General features: G+C 28.0%; 1 protein-coding gene across 1 annotated transcript in view; it reads right to left on the bottom strand.

Moving 5' to 3' along the window:
• LOC142326682 (thrombospondin type-1 domain-containing protein 7A-like) overlaps positions 1–17,472 on the bottom strand; it is a 534,047-nt gene that overhangs the window by 223,187 nt on the left and 293,388 nt on the right. Inside the window, exon 3 of the mRNA XM_075369298.1 lies at positions 12,304–12,367. The gene's annotated coding sequence lies outside the window, so the exon portion shown is untranslated. The remainder of the gene's footprint in view (positions 1–12,303; positions 12,368–17,472) is intronic.

Raw genomic sequence — 17,472 nt, 5'->3', positions numbered from 1 at the left:
ATCATTACACAAACAAACAAAAAACGAAGACAAAAAACACAGAATTTAACAAGCTAAAAACCAGTATAAATTTAATTCGTAATTATGTGAAACAAATTGCCTCAGTGTTCCGTATTACCAGCCGCAAGGTGCACACTGCTAAACAGCCTCATTTTGCAATAAATTTAACAAATTGAGCTTTATATAGAATTTAGTTAACAAAATGTATGTTAAAAAAAAATTATAAAACAGAACTGTACATTCGTTTTGTAACGAATTACAGAAAGGATTCGTTTCTAAAATTTTAGATTATAAACGGGTTACAAAAAAATTAAACATTTCTCCAAAATATTACATAGTTAAATTACAAAGATGATTCAAAACTATACGGTAATCTCTCAGGAGTTGATTCTACAGATAAAAATAGGAAAAAAGTTCTATAAACATAGGCCCGAAAACGCTTCGTTAGCATGTTTCGGCTAGCGAAAAATTTCGTCCGGATTTCGCTTCCCCCAAAGAAATGAGGACTTCCTGAAATTTTGAGAAGGTAAATTAAGGGGCGAATTTAGTTGTTTCTTCTGGTATTTGACCTGAAAATATTAAAAAACTGGGTTCCAGAACTGTATCACTATTAGTTTTAGAGATATCTGACGTAAAACAAAAAATTGGGGGTAAAAAATAACACGCTTTTTGTTTTAACGTAAGAAAACATTGTTTAATGGCCAATTAAATTGTACTTTTTTCAATTAGAAATGTAGAAAATTTAATTCTGAAAATATTCATGTAAATTATTTTAAAAAATTGAATGCAGGATATTGAAATTTTAAACTTATTATTGAATCTTTATTAAAAAAAAAAACAAAACAGACTGAATTGTAAAAAAAAATTTAACAGCATGAAACAATACTAATTTTGTTCATAGGTTGGAAATAACAGCTGATCATTTATTTACTCCTTTTTTATCAGATTGAATTAATTTGTTTTAATAGGTTGGCAATATCAGCCGATCGACAATAAACTTTTTGAAACAGTGTTTGAATAATCTTAATGATGATGGTTTTTGTATTGTATTAAGATGAGATTCTGTGTAAAATTTAGAAAATAATTTTTACAAAATTTAGTGAAATTTTCCTTAATACATAATGGGAGACAATTCAAATATGTATTCATTTGAAGATTATACAGACATAATATTAATTTATGGCAAAGTAAACAAGACTGGTTTGGCTGCAATTCAAGAATATTGCGATACTTATCCACATCGAAGAGCACCTGATCGCAAAACCTTTGAAACTGTGGAGAGACAACTAGAGAAACCGGCAATTTTAGACCAAAACAAGTAGGTACTTGTCAACAAAGCGCGAGAAAACATAAACAATCGTACAAACATAAATCGAGAAAACATAAACATTGTACAGCAATCATAAATGCTGTACAATTACCGCCAACTAAAAACACCAGACGGGTATCACGGCATTTAAATATTTCACAATCAAGCGTATGGAGGTACTTTATGAGGCACAGTAGTACCCGTTCCATGTAACACGGGTACAAAACTTATTACCGCAAAATCATAATAAACGGAAAATGTTCTGCCGATGTTTAACTAGAAAATGGGTACGAAATCGCAATGTCCTTCGTTGTATTCTGGTAACTGATGAATCATGCTTCACAGGAAATAGAATAGTAAATTTTCGACCATATTTGGGCAACTGAAACCCCACATGAGACTGCAATAAAATATTTCCAACGTACATTTTCAATTAATGTACGGTTTGGTGTTCTAGCTGATAATTTGATCGATCTATTTCTCCTACCATGGATGCTTATAGAAGAAGCGTACTTAAACTTTTAGGAAACAAACCAGCTCACACACTTGGATGATATTTGACATGAAAACGGGTTAGAGATGTGATTCATGCATTACTAGGCACCTCCTCATTTTTCTGATAATGTAAAGAAAGGATCGTTTAAATAATTCATACGGTAGACAATGGATCGGCCAAAACAACCAGTGAAATGGCCACCCCGATCTCCGGACCTCTCACCATCAGAATTTTTTCTGTGGGGTTGGATGAAGTCAATTTTTTATTAAAAACGGATTAACACACAAGAGAAACTAAGAAATCGCATTATAGAAGCTGGAGAAACTATTAAGAATACTCCTACCGTTATGAGACGCGCTAGAAAAGGATTCGTCGAGCGAAATCATGTACTTAACAAAATGGGGGCCACTTCGAATAAATTTGATTTGAATTAAATATAATTCATAACGCCTTCAATAATTTTTGATGTCAAAAAATAAAAAATTGAATCTGTATTCACTTTTTTTTCTTAAGTAATTTACATAAATCTTTTCAGAATTAAGTTTTCTACATTTCTAATTGAAAAAATGCAACTTAATTAACCATTTAACCCAATAAAGGGGTTATAACCCAATAACGTGATTGTTAGCCCCATTTTTTGTGTTTTTCGTCAAATATCTTTAGATCTAGCAGAGGAATAGTTCTGGAGCCATTTTTTTAATACTTTCAAATCAAAATCGAAAAGAAACAACTAAATTTGCCTCCTTAATATACCTTCCCAGAATTTCAGGAAGTCTTCATTTCCACGGGGGAACCGAAATCCGGGCGAAATCTTTCGCTAGCCGTAACTCAATAACAAATCGTTTTCGGACTTATGTTTATTTGTACCTTTTTCCTGTTTTAGCTATAAAATCAGTTCTCAAGTTGTCATATAATTGAATCAGTTGCCATGTAGTTATGTATCGCTCTATATATTAGCAATATCGTAAGCACTGTTTCCCGGAAAACTGGAATAACTAAATTTATGAATGTAGAAGTAACTTTTTTATCAATATAAAATGTTTTACAATATTTTTATAGATCCGGTTTTTGAGGAGAAAACTAAAAAATAAATTTACTGAAAATCACTGTTTTGATTAATGTTTATTGATTAAATATGTAATCTTCCAGAAATCATCCTTAGAAACACACGACGCTGTGTAGTAGTGGTAATAGCACAATGATCTTAGAGAAAAATGTTAGGCTTAAAGATGGAGTAAATCATGGAAATGTTAGAAATCTAAGTCGAATCCCTCAGAGAAAGACTAGAAACTGTGTGTGATAAGTCATATTAAGATTAGACGAGAAATCACGTGTTCAGCCTCTGTCTGATGATGGAAACTGACGATTTGAAAACAGGTTTACTTGTCAACAAACAGACGTAGTGTAAAAAGCTACAATTAAAAACAACTCCCGTCGGTCAAGTGAAAAGATGATAATATGAGCTAAATATTAAATAAATAATTAAGTGTTAATTTCACTTAATATAAGGCGACTCTCGAAAAACATCTTTACATGAAACCATATTTTATCAAACAATAATTGAAAGAATATCATTTGAGTTTCAAACAAGATATTTCCTCTTTTTCAGTTTAGAAAAATAACTTCTATTAACCAAATGTTATTCAGGTTTCTTTTTCCAGAAGCTAGAAAATTAAGCATTTCACAAACGCTTGGTTTTGATGAATCGTTTGATAGAAATCTCATGAAAATCGGTACTGCCGTTCTGAAAATACGTGCATGCCGTAAAATATACATATCTGTAAAAGATTAACATACATCTTCGTCATTCACCCGGGTAATAAAAGGCAAAAAAGAAACTAAGAAAAAAATAGTAGTAATAGTAACATCGATGTTATTTTATTTATGTAATATATATACACACATATCAAGAAGGATAGGAGAATGTCGTGGAAAAAGAAGAGAAAGAGAGATTGTGCCGTAAATAGTTAGGAGGAAGCACTAACGGTAAGTACCACGCGTTTTCGGTTCACTTAATAAAAAATCCACCGCTACCACTTCCCACTATATACCACGCGTTTCATTTTCCATTCCCTCATCCTCTTTCAACCGTCTCACACCGTTTCCTCCTTTTTACTACCCCGCCCAACTGTACGTAACAGGGTCGATAATATCCACTTTTCCCTCTCTCGTTAATAACGTACTACTCAAGCAACTTCAGACGTGGTTGAAATACACTAATACACTTCCCTACATCTCTTCCACTTCACACTATCCTACCGTATTGTAATTATCTCGCGCTGTTTATTTGTTCATTTATCCATTGTATAATTACCATTAATTTTGCAACATTTTTCAATTGATTTTAATTTGTACACGTTTCTATTTTAATGTTATATTTTGAATAATAAAATTAATAGTTCAGTATTAAACGTTTAAACGTACTTAACTACGTAATCATTTCTTTGAATTACCACAGTTGATAACCTGTATGCCAACGTAAAAATACTCATCCTTTCAACAAATATCTAATAATATAGTTATTTAAAACATGACTGTTTTGCTTATTTTAGATTAAAAAGGGTAAATATAAACGTAAAATTTTATTCTCAAGTTGACCAAATAACGAATACAGAAAATAGGATTTTGAAAAAGTAATTTCTACAAGAAAATTACCTCTACTGAAACGTAGCATACATCATTATTTCAAAATAGAAAGGGGTTTTTCTTAACTCTATTTGTCCCAGTATTTCCAATGGCTCTTACGAATGTAAAGAACCTGAGATATAAAAGACATTAATAGATAATTCTTTTTTTCTGAGAGTAGTGATGCTCACCATATAACTAGCCGATGTCGTGAACAGAATGTGTCTTTTAAGGACTAAATATTAAATGAGTTTCAATGAACTTGGCTTCTGATATAGACAGTACAATCATTTAAAAAAAAAAAATCAATGAAAACCCTCTTCGCTCCTTATATTCCTAAATAAGCATAGCATAGAATGTTTGTTATTCTTGAATAGTAGTTATGTCGTTAACGGGCGCAATTTACGACTTATGTTAGCTCCTCTACAACCGTAATGGTAATGCTACTTAACATAGAAAAAATACAAAATACAATTCTAAAAAAAAACAAAGTGCCATGACCGTGAGTATTTTAAGCGAACACGTATTAAAGAGATGTATAAATCGTTTCCAATTATGTGGCTCAGCCATCCTCAAGAATTATACGCATCTTGTCGGTTATACTACGGAAAATAACGATCCCCCGATGGATCTCGTTTTCCATTTCCTTCGTTATTTAATCGAATATAATGTTATATATTAGGATGCACAGCACACTTTTTTATGATTTATTTTTATTACGTAATATGCCACCGTTATTTAATAAAAATAATCCTAAGCGATAAGATATTTTATTTTGAAATTTTTCAATTTCAGGCAGTTAAAAAATTAATCAATAATACAAGACTAAGGTTAATTTCCGAACATATTTAAAGACGAAAAATGTAATATCTGTAATACTGTAAATCACTCTTAAATACATTTGAAGAAAATTTATCAACAGAGACCGTAATATTAAAACTAGTGATTTTATTTTTAATATCATTTATTCTTTAAAAAATTGTGAATTCAGATTAAAATAGTACACATTCTTGTGCCGTAATAAGTAAATTGATATTATACTTCTAAAATCCATTTACCGTTAGTATAATAATAAAATAACATTTAGTGTTGATATAATGATGTCAAATATTTAAATGAGTTTTTAATATATCCATTGCAATATTCTTCACACATAAATGTAAGTAAACGATTTGATAACAGATTAGTATAGTTAAGCTACTGTTATTAAAAAAGGAATGTATTCTCGAATGAATTAATTATATTCTGAAAAACTCAGGATAATGAAAAATGATAGTTATTTATTGTTATAGATTATAAATTATAGGTAGTATATTATTTTAACAAACAGTACCCCATCAACTAGATGTGGACAAAGTTACAATGAATTGAAATGTTAATTTATTTGTTGCAAAAAAACAAATAAAATACAGTGATTGGATTAATGTATTTTCATAAAATTAATGCCGTTTTATACACGATACGATAGATATACGGTAGCTTAGTGTTTATCAATATTAAAGATAGAATCAAGACGTAAAGTTCGATCACTACGTGCACGCATTAGTCTCAAAATGTACTTCATCAGGTGGGAGTACTTACATGTTAGCCGTAAGTTAATAGGTGTTAATATAATTATGTCTTATTATTTAGAATATACGAAATGAATAAGAAAAATTTAATTATAAATCCGTTAAAGACATGTTAGTTTTTTAATAAAAGATTTACTTCAGCATGATTTCAGATATACTACAGTATACATTTAAATTATACGCAGCCCCATCGTTGTAAACGTGCAACTACTGAAAAGCTATACTGCTGCTTCACATTCAATACAAGTTAAATATTTATATTACACACACTCGACCAGTGATTTTCAAATTACCGAATCAGATAATGGATGAAAATACACCACATATAATAAAATCCAATTTCAACATCTAGAACGTTCAACTCTACGAAAATTGTTTTACTTTACAAAAATTGTTTTAATTCGTTTTAAAGAAACTAAGGCGTAAAACAATTAAAAAGTACACGAACTCAACGTAATTATAATTAATAATTTTAAATAAAATGTAATAATTTACCTATTTTATTTACCTAAATTACTAAATTATTACCTAAATTATTAACGTCTCTTAGTGTCAGGATTATTTACCTAATCGCTTTATAAAAAGCAATAATTCATTTATTTTTATAATGTAATTTTTATGTATTTAAATCAATTTTAATATAATTTGGTACTATCTAATCGACAATGTGTATTCAACAACGTCAATAACCATTTTTCAAGCTTTAAATTATTATTAGGTAGTCTGCCTTCTTCAACCTTTTTTTAAATAGAGCGATAGAAGTGTTATTGTTACGCGGTTTGCGAAAGTCAATTTGTGAAATGCACTGATAGTAGATTAAACATAGTATTCTCCAGAGAATTTCGTGGAAGCACTTATAATATTTTGTTATAAATATTTAGTACCATTTGATATAAAATTGAAAAACCTGGAAACGATCTTACTGTTTTTTTTTTTTTTTGGGATGGCGAGGCATTTTCTTATAGCTAAATATTTAACCTTTACCATTATGATAAAAATGTTTAATGTTACTACGATTTTATATAAATTTTTTATTTAATTATTTTCTTAACAAAAGAAATACAATTTTAAAAAAAATGTACTTCTTTGCTAAGGTATTCTGCGTAACATACTCGTACTTTAAAACGCGGTTGTTGATGTAGTTTAAAATACCATAAATGGTTAATTTTTTTATGAAGCTAAATGATATTCGCTTTGAAATGTACCTTTTTTTTTAATTGATTCGCATAATATTTCAGTCAACTAAAATAAGTCAGTAAAGCCTACGATAGTACTTCACTGTATTGTACTCCTCTATAACGAACGCATAACCCATAAAATCAAATTAACTGTGAATCACACCGGCATTTTGTTAAATATCGATTGCGGCCTTTAAATTCTTTGGTTAAATTTAAAATATTTGCTTAGAATACTTTTAATTCAAAAATAAAAAATAAAATTTAATTTCAAAAACCATGTTTTGTTTTTAAAATTTTATTTCTTTCTATTCTTTCATTTAAAAAAAAAATCTGACAACAAAGTTGTAGTACTTTTCTGGTATTGGTTTTATTCTTATACAATGGAAAAATAGCCAATGAAAAAAGTAATCTAAGATTTCTTTTTTTTTGGAGGGAGTAATTTATTACGAAGTTTTATTGTAAAATTATCATTATACGTTTAAATAAAACGAAAAAAGATTAAGAAATTCAATAAATCGTTATTTTTGTTACCCAGCTCCAAAATCACTTTGATTTTAAATAAAATATTTGATCTCTTCTAAGTTTACTTTGTTAAATGAAAGAAAATTAAAAATTTCACTGAAAAATTTACAACCAATAAAAAGTTACCTAGATTTATTTTTTGATGGTGAAGGGTGAATTAAGATGAAATTTTATTACTTTTTATAATATTATTATTAAAACTTTATTATTTAAATCTTTAATAGTATTAAAAGTTTAAATAAACCAAAAAAGGTTTTAAAAATTCCAAAAATTGATATTTTTTAAGTTTGTCAACTTCCCATCCCCAATACTGCCCCAAAGCTTTTTTTGGATCACTTGCATTACTACAATGCTTAAGAAGGCATAAAAATTCGTTAAAAATATGCAATAACTGTAAAGATAGGTTTTCCAATTTTTGAGGAAGGGGGAATTTTGGAGTAAAATTTTTTAAAGTATGGTAAGATAAACATGCACGTATATGTAATATAAAATGGAGATATCTTTGCAAAATTTTAAGAAAATTGAAGCCCAAATACTATCTACCCTCCCTAGAGATACTCCCACCGAAAATTTTACCTAAAAGTTGTCCCATGTACGTGAGTTTCTGTGCAAAATTTCATCAAAATTTGTTTATCCAGTCAAAATTTATTAGCTTCAAACACAAGAAATGGTACGAAAAAACTAAGTCAGGGTAAACTAGAAGAGTTCATGAGAGATCGTCTTGTTACCTGTGACTGTTAATGTACATTGACATTCAATGAGACCTGCCTACGAGGCCAATCAAGTAGTGACGCTAGCTTTGCCACCCATCTTGGCGGATAGATTGGTCCAGGACGATCGGGTGCGGATTGGATGGGTGGCCTGCAGAGTAATGCGCCGGTCGCGGAAAAACGGTGCTTCCGTTGTTGGGATACGGGGCACCGGGCGAAGCCGTATAGTGGTCCTGACAGGATCGGCCAATATTTTAACTGCGGGGAGGTTGGCCATGTCAAGATGAATTGCCAGAAGGAAACCCGCTGCACTTCCTGCAGAATCTATGGCCACGCTTTGGAGTGGCCGAGGTGGGTCCCTCATTTAAGGCATGGCAAATAATCAAAAGACCAGGTCCCAGCTACCTGGGTGGAGCCTTGAGTTCTGCCAAAGTAGTTTGAGGCGATGGTATCCCCCGGAGCTGTAGCTATGCTTAATTGGGGAGCTGAACCCCAATTAAGCATAGCTACAGCTATGCTTAATTCAGGGGGGAGTAAACAAAAAGAAATAAAAAAAAGTAAATTTAAACAAACAAATCGTGCGCTTGTTTACCTAAACAAACAACCCCTAACAACGCTAGGTTAAAAGCAAAATGACTGCCAGTTAGGCAACCACAAAAATAAATAAAATAAACACAAAACCGAACTAAAAACTTCAAAGAACAACAAAACAATAAATAGAACTAGTAATTAACGAAATGAACGATAAAAAACATAACAACAAACACGAGAAACTTAGAAAAAAAAGCAGCAAAGACGAAGCGAATAAGATGCGACCAACACGGGTAACAGTTTGAAATCTTCTATAATGGTTTATTACACAAAGAAAATACAAGGTAAGGGTTACGATGAATATTGATAGAATTCTCAAAAACTCAATTAAAAAAAGAATAAATTACTTAAAAAATCGATGGTTATTTTTATTTTAAATAATAATCGTCAGTAAATACTGAAGAATTAGTGTACAAAAAGAAACTGAATAAATAAAGGAAATAATTACAATAAAAAAATTATCAAACAACTCATACGAAACGCAACAAAAGAAATATTTAAACCACTGCATATTCTATAAAAACAAAAAAATTTATAAAATACTTTGAAAATAAAAACCGTTTCTTTTTTATTTTTATTGCATAAACAATGGTAGAAATACTCGTTTTGCGGAGTTCATAAATACTGTTTTTTTTTCTATTTTTTATTTTTCATTTTGTGTATATTAATTCCCCAACATACACTTATGATCATTGTTTAGTAATCAAAAGGATCGTCTAATTTTAGCTATTAATTACATTTCTGAGCTGTTTTGATTATTGTATTTGAGCGTCTTTTTTTATTTTAATTTAAGTAAATGTAAAATGCAACAAAAATTAATTTTGTACTAAATAACTCAAAGTAAGCTTTCATAAAAAGAAATTTAAAGAAAAACCTTAAGAAAACAAAACAATGATAATAATTAGACATCTTTCCATCTCCTGTATAGTTGCCCTTTGTCATCCTTGACCCAGAAACAAAAAGGGCTCTTGACCAAATAGGGAGCAGAGGTACAACAGACCAGACTAAAAAAAGAAATCTTAGTTTAGTGCTTCCAATAAACTGAGAAAAAGTAAAAATAAAAAATATGTTTAAAAAAAAAACATGAACTTACCGCAATAATTTAAAAATAAAATTTACAAAGTCAACACTAAATTAAGCTAAAATTCAATACATAATATAAAATAATCAAACGTTTTTGGATGCGTATCAAGAGGAAAAGTATGCAACAATTATTCCTCACTCAAATGGATCATCGACAAAGAACTCTTCCAGGAAATATCACGACTATACGAAACAAGCCTTTCACCTAAGACAAACCGCAATGGAAACAGTCCACCCAAAACCCACAAGATGCTACAAAAATTAAAAAATCTACATAAAAAATGAAATGTTTAAGTAAAATTTAAAGCAAGATTAATTTTTTTTTAAATATTTAAAAATGTAATATATCGTGCAATTTTGACGTGGAAAATCGTTAAAAAATTTTTTGACGTGGAAAATCGTTAAAAAATTTAACAGAAATAGAAAATATAAATTCTCTTCCAAAAACACACAGTATTGAGTCTCAGAAAAGCAAGACATTTGTAAACTAAAAATACATCATTATATTAATGTTAAATATTGAATTTTATTTGGACTACTTATACAAGTGCTTTTTCTATATATGAGAGGTTGAACCTTCGTATGCTTTAATGAGGGGTTTCGTTGGAACCTCTCTTCACGTGATTATGAATCAAATTTAGTTAAGATCCGATGTAAGGTGCCGATTGTAAATGCTAACAGGTAGAAAAAAAATTATATTTATAACTTTTCTATTAATTCAACCTTAATACTATCTAAAATTAAAAAAGATTGTATTTTGAAAAAAAGGAATTAGATAAGTTTGGGCACTTGATTAATTTCATTCAGTTAACATTCTGTAATATATCATTGAACAAATTTATTTTTTTAATATAAGTCATTATACAATAACGGATTAAAACAGACATATGATACTCATATAATTTAATAATCAAATTGAAGGGGAATGCTATGCCATATTTCTCATACTTGTAGAGAAATTCTAAATAAAACTGAAGTGTACTTAAGCAAACGAATCTTGAATCTTGAATCTTGAAAATTAATCTTGAGCAAACGAAATAATACTTCTTTATTTTAAATTCATATATTATCTGCTTTTTTTATTTAATGATCACGTCCATCTTGATTGAGGTTATGCTGCACATTGTAAACAGAGTTTTGTACTAGCCGACTACCCATGTCCTTTTTGAAAGATCTGGAGCATCACAATTTCTCTATGAACGATGAAAGGTGAATTTAAATGAAAGGTGTTTTTTTTTTAATCATGGAATAAGTAATCTTTACTACCAATAACTTTCATACTGAAGGTATGAAAGGTAGGAGTAAATTTTATTTTCCTACAAGATAACGATCCTTGCCACAAAACGAAAATAAGCAAGAAATGGTTTAAGATCATGATATGAGTTACTGCTTTGACCAACCGACGGATCTTAATACAAATCAAAAACTTTTGGAATTCAATGGGAATTAATTCGTGCAAAAGGTAAAAAAAAATAAAAGAAAAAAGAAATTTCCTGGTTTCTAAAGGGCCATAACAAAGGAAGATTGTTGTCAGGCATCAAAGCCTAAGTGAGATCAAGCTTAAAAGAAAGTTAAAGCTGGATCGATTAATTTCTGGAACGTCAAATTATTACTTGTTTTTTTTATATTTTCAAAAAATATTTTTTACACGAATATCTTGATCGCTTTTTTACGACACTGTACTGATATATAAAGTTCAAACCTATTTATTAATTTTAATGACAAACTGAACCCGGTTTTTTTAAGATTGTATCTATCAAAAACTTCTTTTACTCTCTATTGTAATTACTTCAGTAATCACTTTTCTCTCTTCAGTAATTACTTTCAATTACTTTTAAAGACTTTCTGTATTCCATTTTTGATTTTGCAGTAATATTCCAATTTTTTTTTCTATTCTTAAATAAGATATTTTTAAGATATAATTTAATTTAATTATTTATAAATTAACCAATTCATTAATTAATATAACCATCTTACAATTTTCGTATATATTACGTACATATTAGACCTATTTAAGATGATTGAAATAAAAAGCTATATGCACTTTTTCGGAATGTTGAAATATTTGACAACTATTCTCTATATATATTAAACTTTTTCAATTACATTACTTCTATGTAATTAGCAAAGATATTTAAAATGTAAAAAATTGTATTAAATATAAAATAAGTTACGAAAAAAGCTTTAAAAAAAATTAATTAAATAACAGTGTACTCACATGAGTAAAATAATTCCTTCTTTGACGAGATTTCCACTACCTCCTTGTCGTACCAGCAAAAATGCTAGAAAATAAAATAAATCTATTAAACTTAAAAAAACTTCTGAATTTACCAAATGAACATAATTATACAAATATATTAATTTAAGAAAAAAGAACAAAGAGAAATCTGTATAAAATTTGTCGAGTAAATTATTTATAAAATTTAGAAGCATAAAAATAGAATAAAAGCGATTAGATGAAAAGAAAGTAATTTATTAACGCTTTAAACGGTATTAAGTATCAGAGGAAAATTTAATGAGAAAGGATTCAACAAGTGAAACGGATGGAAGATGGAAAATCCCCTGAGGAAATACCCAACCCCGATATGGACCTCAAGAAAACAGAGTATGGGGACATTCCGGAAGTGGTAAAGATCTTCAGTGTCAAGTTTTAATGCCGCAGCAAAGAAGAGATGGAAAAAGGGTAGAAAAAATAAAACGAAAGAAATTTATGCATGTATTTAGGGTAAAACTAGTTGAAAAGTAAGCTAATAAATATATTCTATGGATTTTTTTACACCCTCGTTTCGAAGCAAATGGAAGTATTTCATACCGTAATAAAAAAAAACCATTAGAATAAAAATAAAGTCGGATTCATAATAAACGAGTGTATAGCTCTAGGAATGGAGAGAAATGTTATTTCAGTTTGACGTCAGTGTATTTGTCAATCTATCTTTGCAATGTTTGAAACGCGATACATCTTTAATAAATTTTTTTTTTGATAGAATTTGTTTTTGTTAAATTCACTACGGAACCCAACCGAACCTAATTCATTTTTAAAACCGTCAAATTGGTTTGAATAAATTGAGAATTTATTACTTTTAATTTATTTAATATTTCTGCTGTAGTAAAAAAAAAAAATATGTTTTAGCCTGCGTAAATTAACAAAACAAGAAAAACGATGAAAATAATTTACGAAAAAAATGTTGTGCTTAGAGATAAAATAAATGACAAAAAAAGAGAGAGAGAATATATACAACCAACCTACAAAAACCTCGTGAAAAATAAAACATAATACTTTAAATTTCTACATTTTACAACAGGCGATATATTAAAAATAAACACAAAATAAGTAACAACAAATAATAAACTTCTCGCCAAATTAAAAAATTCCAAATTTAAAGAAGATTTGAAAATACTATTTTTTATTATACATTGTGTTTTTCTTAAAGGTATTCTACCTCTGTAGTTTTTTAATATAAATTGCATTTAAAAAATGGGTAAGCATAAAAAAAGTTATTCCACGTTTGAAAAAATATCTGTTTGCAAAAAGTTCAAAGGTAAGAAAATATGATATTTAAATACATACATAGAAAAAAGAAATGCAAATAATAGACGTAAAAAGACTACTAGCGAAAGTAAGTAAAGGTTTACTGGAATCCTGGAATAAGTATATTTTTTTTACATTAAAATGTCCAATTGACTTTCTTGAACCTTCACCCGAAAACGCTTTGAAAATTAAAACTATATCAAGCAGCATTTGATAATCGTGCCATATAAAGATTATGTCAAAAGAAAAAATCTTCAAATCGTCTTTATAAATCATGACATAATCTTTCTTTAAAACAACCTACCAGATAAGTTTCTAGGAAACGTTTAAAGATTCAGTTTTAATATAGGAACCATTAAATTATTTTTTTTTACAAAATACTAAATAATTAACAAAAAAAAAGTTCATTATTAAAAAAAAAGATGAAACTGACATCAAGACCATGTAATGTAATGCACATATATAGAATTAGAAGATTCCCATTGTACTTACCGATGCTGTATATTATATCTAATTTATATTGGGTCTGAAAGATTTAAGACGAGATATTTCGATTTTTGATGATTTTATTAACGCTCCTACATTATCTTGTGCAGAAACACACATTACCTGCCCTACATTAGACCATATAATATCATCTAAGTCACGCATACATATAGACTATCAGGATTCCCCCTGTCAATACCTACCCGCCGAAAAGCGAAAATACTTTTTATAAATTTTCAGACCGATTTTTTGTGTCTAAAAGTATTTCAACACCATGATACCACCGCGAAAAAGCAGTCGAGTCGATTACAACAAGATTTATTTAAATCTGATAAGTAAGACAAATTTATGAGCGAACAAACATAAAAACAAAATAATAAACGGGTCGAATAAATAACCTCCTTTTTTGAAGTCGGTTAAAAAATAAAAAGGAATCATCACAATTAATCCATTTGATAAAACTAAGACTTAAATATAAAAAATAGAATATGGATCAAATTAAAAACAATTTTTTTTAAATCTATTAAAAAGGAAAGATTAAAATTTTACGCCTCAATAATAATAAATAGTTAAGAAAATGTTCATACAAAAAAGAATATAATTTATTAATAAAAATTGATTAACATTTACTTACTTCTTAAATTTTTACTTCCTTGTACGAAGTAAAGGAAGTACTGTAATCGCGAAAAATTTCGGTTTTCAAATTTCAACGGAAATATTCATTTTGACCATCCCTGAATCCATTATGACTAATTTCGGCGTGACATCTGTACGTACGTATCTCGCATGACTCAAAAACGATTAGCCGTATGGTGTTGAAATTTTAGTTTTAGGACTGTTGAAACATTTATTTGTACACCTCTCCTTTTAATTGCAATCAACTGAACCAAAAGTGTCCAAAACAGCCCAAAATCAAAAAAAATATTTTAATTTTGGACTTTTTCTTAACTGCAATAATAAGACCTAACTGAGAACTTTTCAACAATATATCATAAGTGGTACCTATTTTCATTGGTTCCAGAGTTATAGCCAAATAAAAGTATAATTAATGTAATATTTGGATCTTACAAGGGAAGGTACATCGGTTCGAATCAGACATCTTTGATTTAACTTTTTTAATTTATTTTTTAATCTTTTTTTTAATTTAAATATAATTTATTTATAATTATTTACCGTGATAGTAAAAAAATAATAAAATAAATAATTATCAAAAATAAAAAAAAGATTTTTTAAAAATCAGAAAGAAGTTATTAGTGAAATAAAATTTTATGTTCTTTTAAACATACGTATATGTAATTTATTAGGCATTATTACAAATGTGTGTATATGTGAAACATTTGATTATTTAATGTTAATTGAAAATTATAATTTAGAATCGTATTATTTTTGAATTTTCTAGTTTAATTTCTGTTTAATTTTATTTAATTATTCTGGAATTTCTGTTTAATTTTATCTACATTAAAGATAACTACAGAATGATTGAAAAATAGGCCTTCACAACAACAAATACACTGAGGCATACGTGACTAATCTTTAATAAAATACAAATAATTCTTATATTTTCGTTCATTACTCCTGAGATAATGTCGGACAGTATTCTCCCTAAAAGTCGGAGTTGATCATTATTCGTTTATTTGTTTTTTGTTGCCAATCATTTAATCGCTCTTTGGTTTCCATTTGATTGCTCTTCGCAACATTTTCTCCCTTTTAGCCTTTCTTTGGTTTTAACATTTTCTTCCTCTTTATATTTATCATCTTCTCTTAATCTTTCTATTCTTTCTTTGGTTTTAACATTTTCTTCCTCTATATTTATCATTTTCTCTTAATTTTTTTTATTCTTCCCTTGTTCTGAACGTTTCCCTCCTCTTCAAATTCATCTTCCTGTCGTTTTTGTGAGATATATTTCTTCATGTTATCTTTCTTTTTCCTGTATGATAGTTTCTTTTTCATTTTTGATTATTTTCCAGATAATCCGATAATAAAAACTGAATATTTTACATCGGAAGGTCGAAATTAACATATGTAACCAATATAAAGGAGTTCATTAAACGAAACAGTTTAATCATTAATTACTTTTATTTAAACGACACACCAAAAATCTAAAACTTATTAATCAGCCGTTCACGAAGATACGAATACTGACTTAGAAATACGAGTAATAAAGGGACTTTTACTCTATCCTAATATTTCATGTAAGATTGTTGAATTAATAATTGTATAAATATTTGATGTTAATAAAAACTAATATTTCAGAAATTGTGTAACTGTCCAATTTATTAAAAAATTGGAGAATCGTATCTTACTTTCAAATTAAATGCAACAAAAATTTATATATGTAATTTAATAGGCATACAAGGAAGTCATGTGGTGTCCACATCAGATTTATTCTTTATGTTAAGAAAAATCTTTGCTTTGTCAGAACTTATGAATATACTAAATAAGAATATATTAAAAAAATAAAAATACGCAGAGATTGTTTAGCATCTTAGTCATTGATATGGAATGAAATTTTTTACTTCCATTACAATTTGGTGTAAATAATAAAATCATTGTTTTACTGGTATCATAGTTATATTTTTAAATATAAATTTAAATAATTTTAATTCCCTAACCCAATTATGTATAAAATTTACACGTTCGTTATTTTCCAGTCTTTTTTTTTATTATACTACGAATATTTTATTGCGAGTAATGTATTTAAATCTATTGTTATGTATTTTTAATATTTGCATATATTTTAATATATATGAAAATGAATGTTTATTATCTTTAACATGTTTATTACATTTATACGCTTAAAACTGTTCACAAAAGCGTTTGTTTCTGTTACAAAAGCTATGTAATTTCTGTTTCTTCTATGTAGAATTTTAGTCTCCGTGTACTCTACAAATTCCTGCTTTGATATAAAAATTATGATGCGTTTTTAATTATTTTTACATAAATTTTTTTATTGTTTATTGTTGTAATTTTGTAATCATTATTTAATTTTAAAAAATTATTTACATAGTAAAATAATTTAATAGACTATAAAATAATTTGTAATATATCTTATTTTTTCTGTTTAATGTTATTAATTTATTATTATTATTTTTAAAGTGATATTTTTGAATTAATTAATAATCTAATATAACATTTTTTAGCTGATAAGTATTCTATTAAATTAAATTCTTTATTTGGCTGAGTATTATCTTTCATATATTTTACGGTAATATTAAACTCAGTGAAATAGTTACCAATATCACAAATACCTTGTAATATAGAATTATTGATTAGGTAATATAAAATAAATAAATTAATTAAAAATATGATATGACTCTTTAAAAACTAAATCATTTTTATAGTACATATTAATGACACTTTAGAAGTAGAAGC

Source organism: Lycorma delicatula, chromosome 6 (assembly GCF_047948215.1).
Source record: "Lycorma delicatula isolate Av1 chromosome 6, ASM4794821v1, whole genome shotgun sequence".
NCBI lineage: Eukaryota > Metazoa > Arthropoda > Insecta > Hemiptera > Fulgoridae > Lycorma > Lycorma delicatula.
Note: the sequence above shows the minus strand (reverse complement) of the source record. Positions and strands in the feature narration are given on the sequence as shown.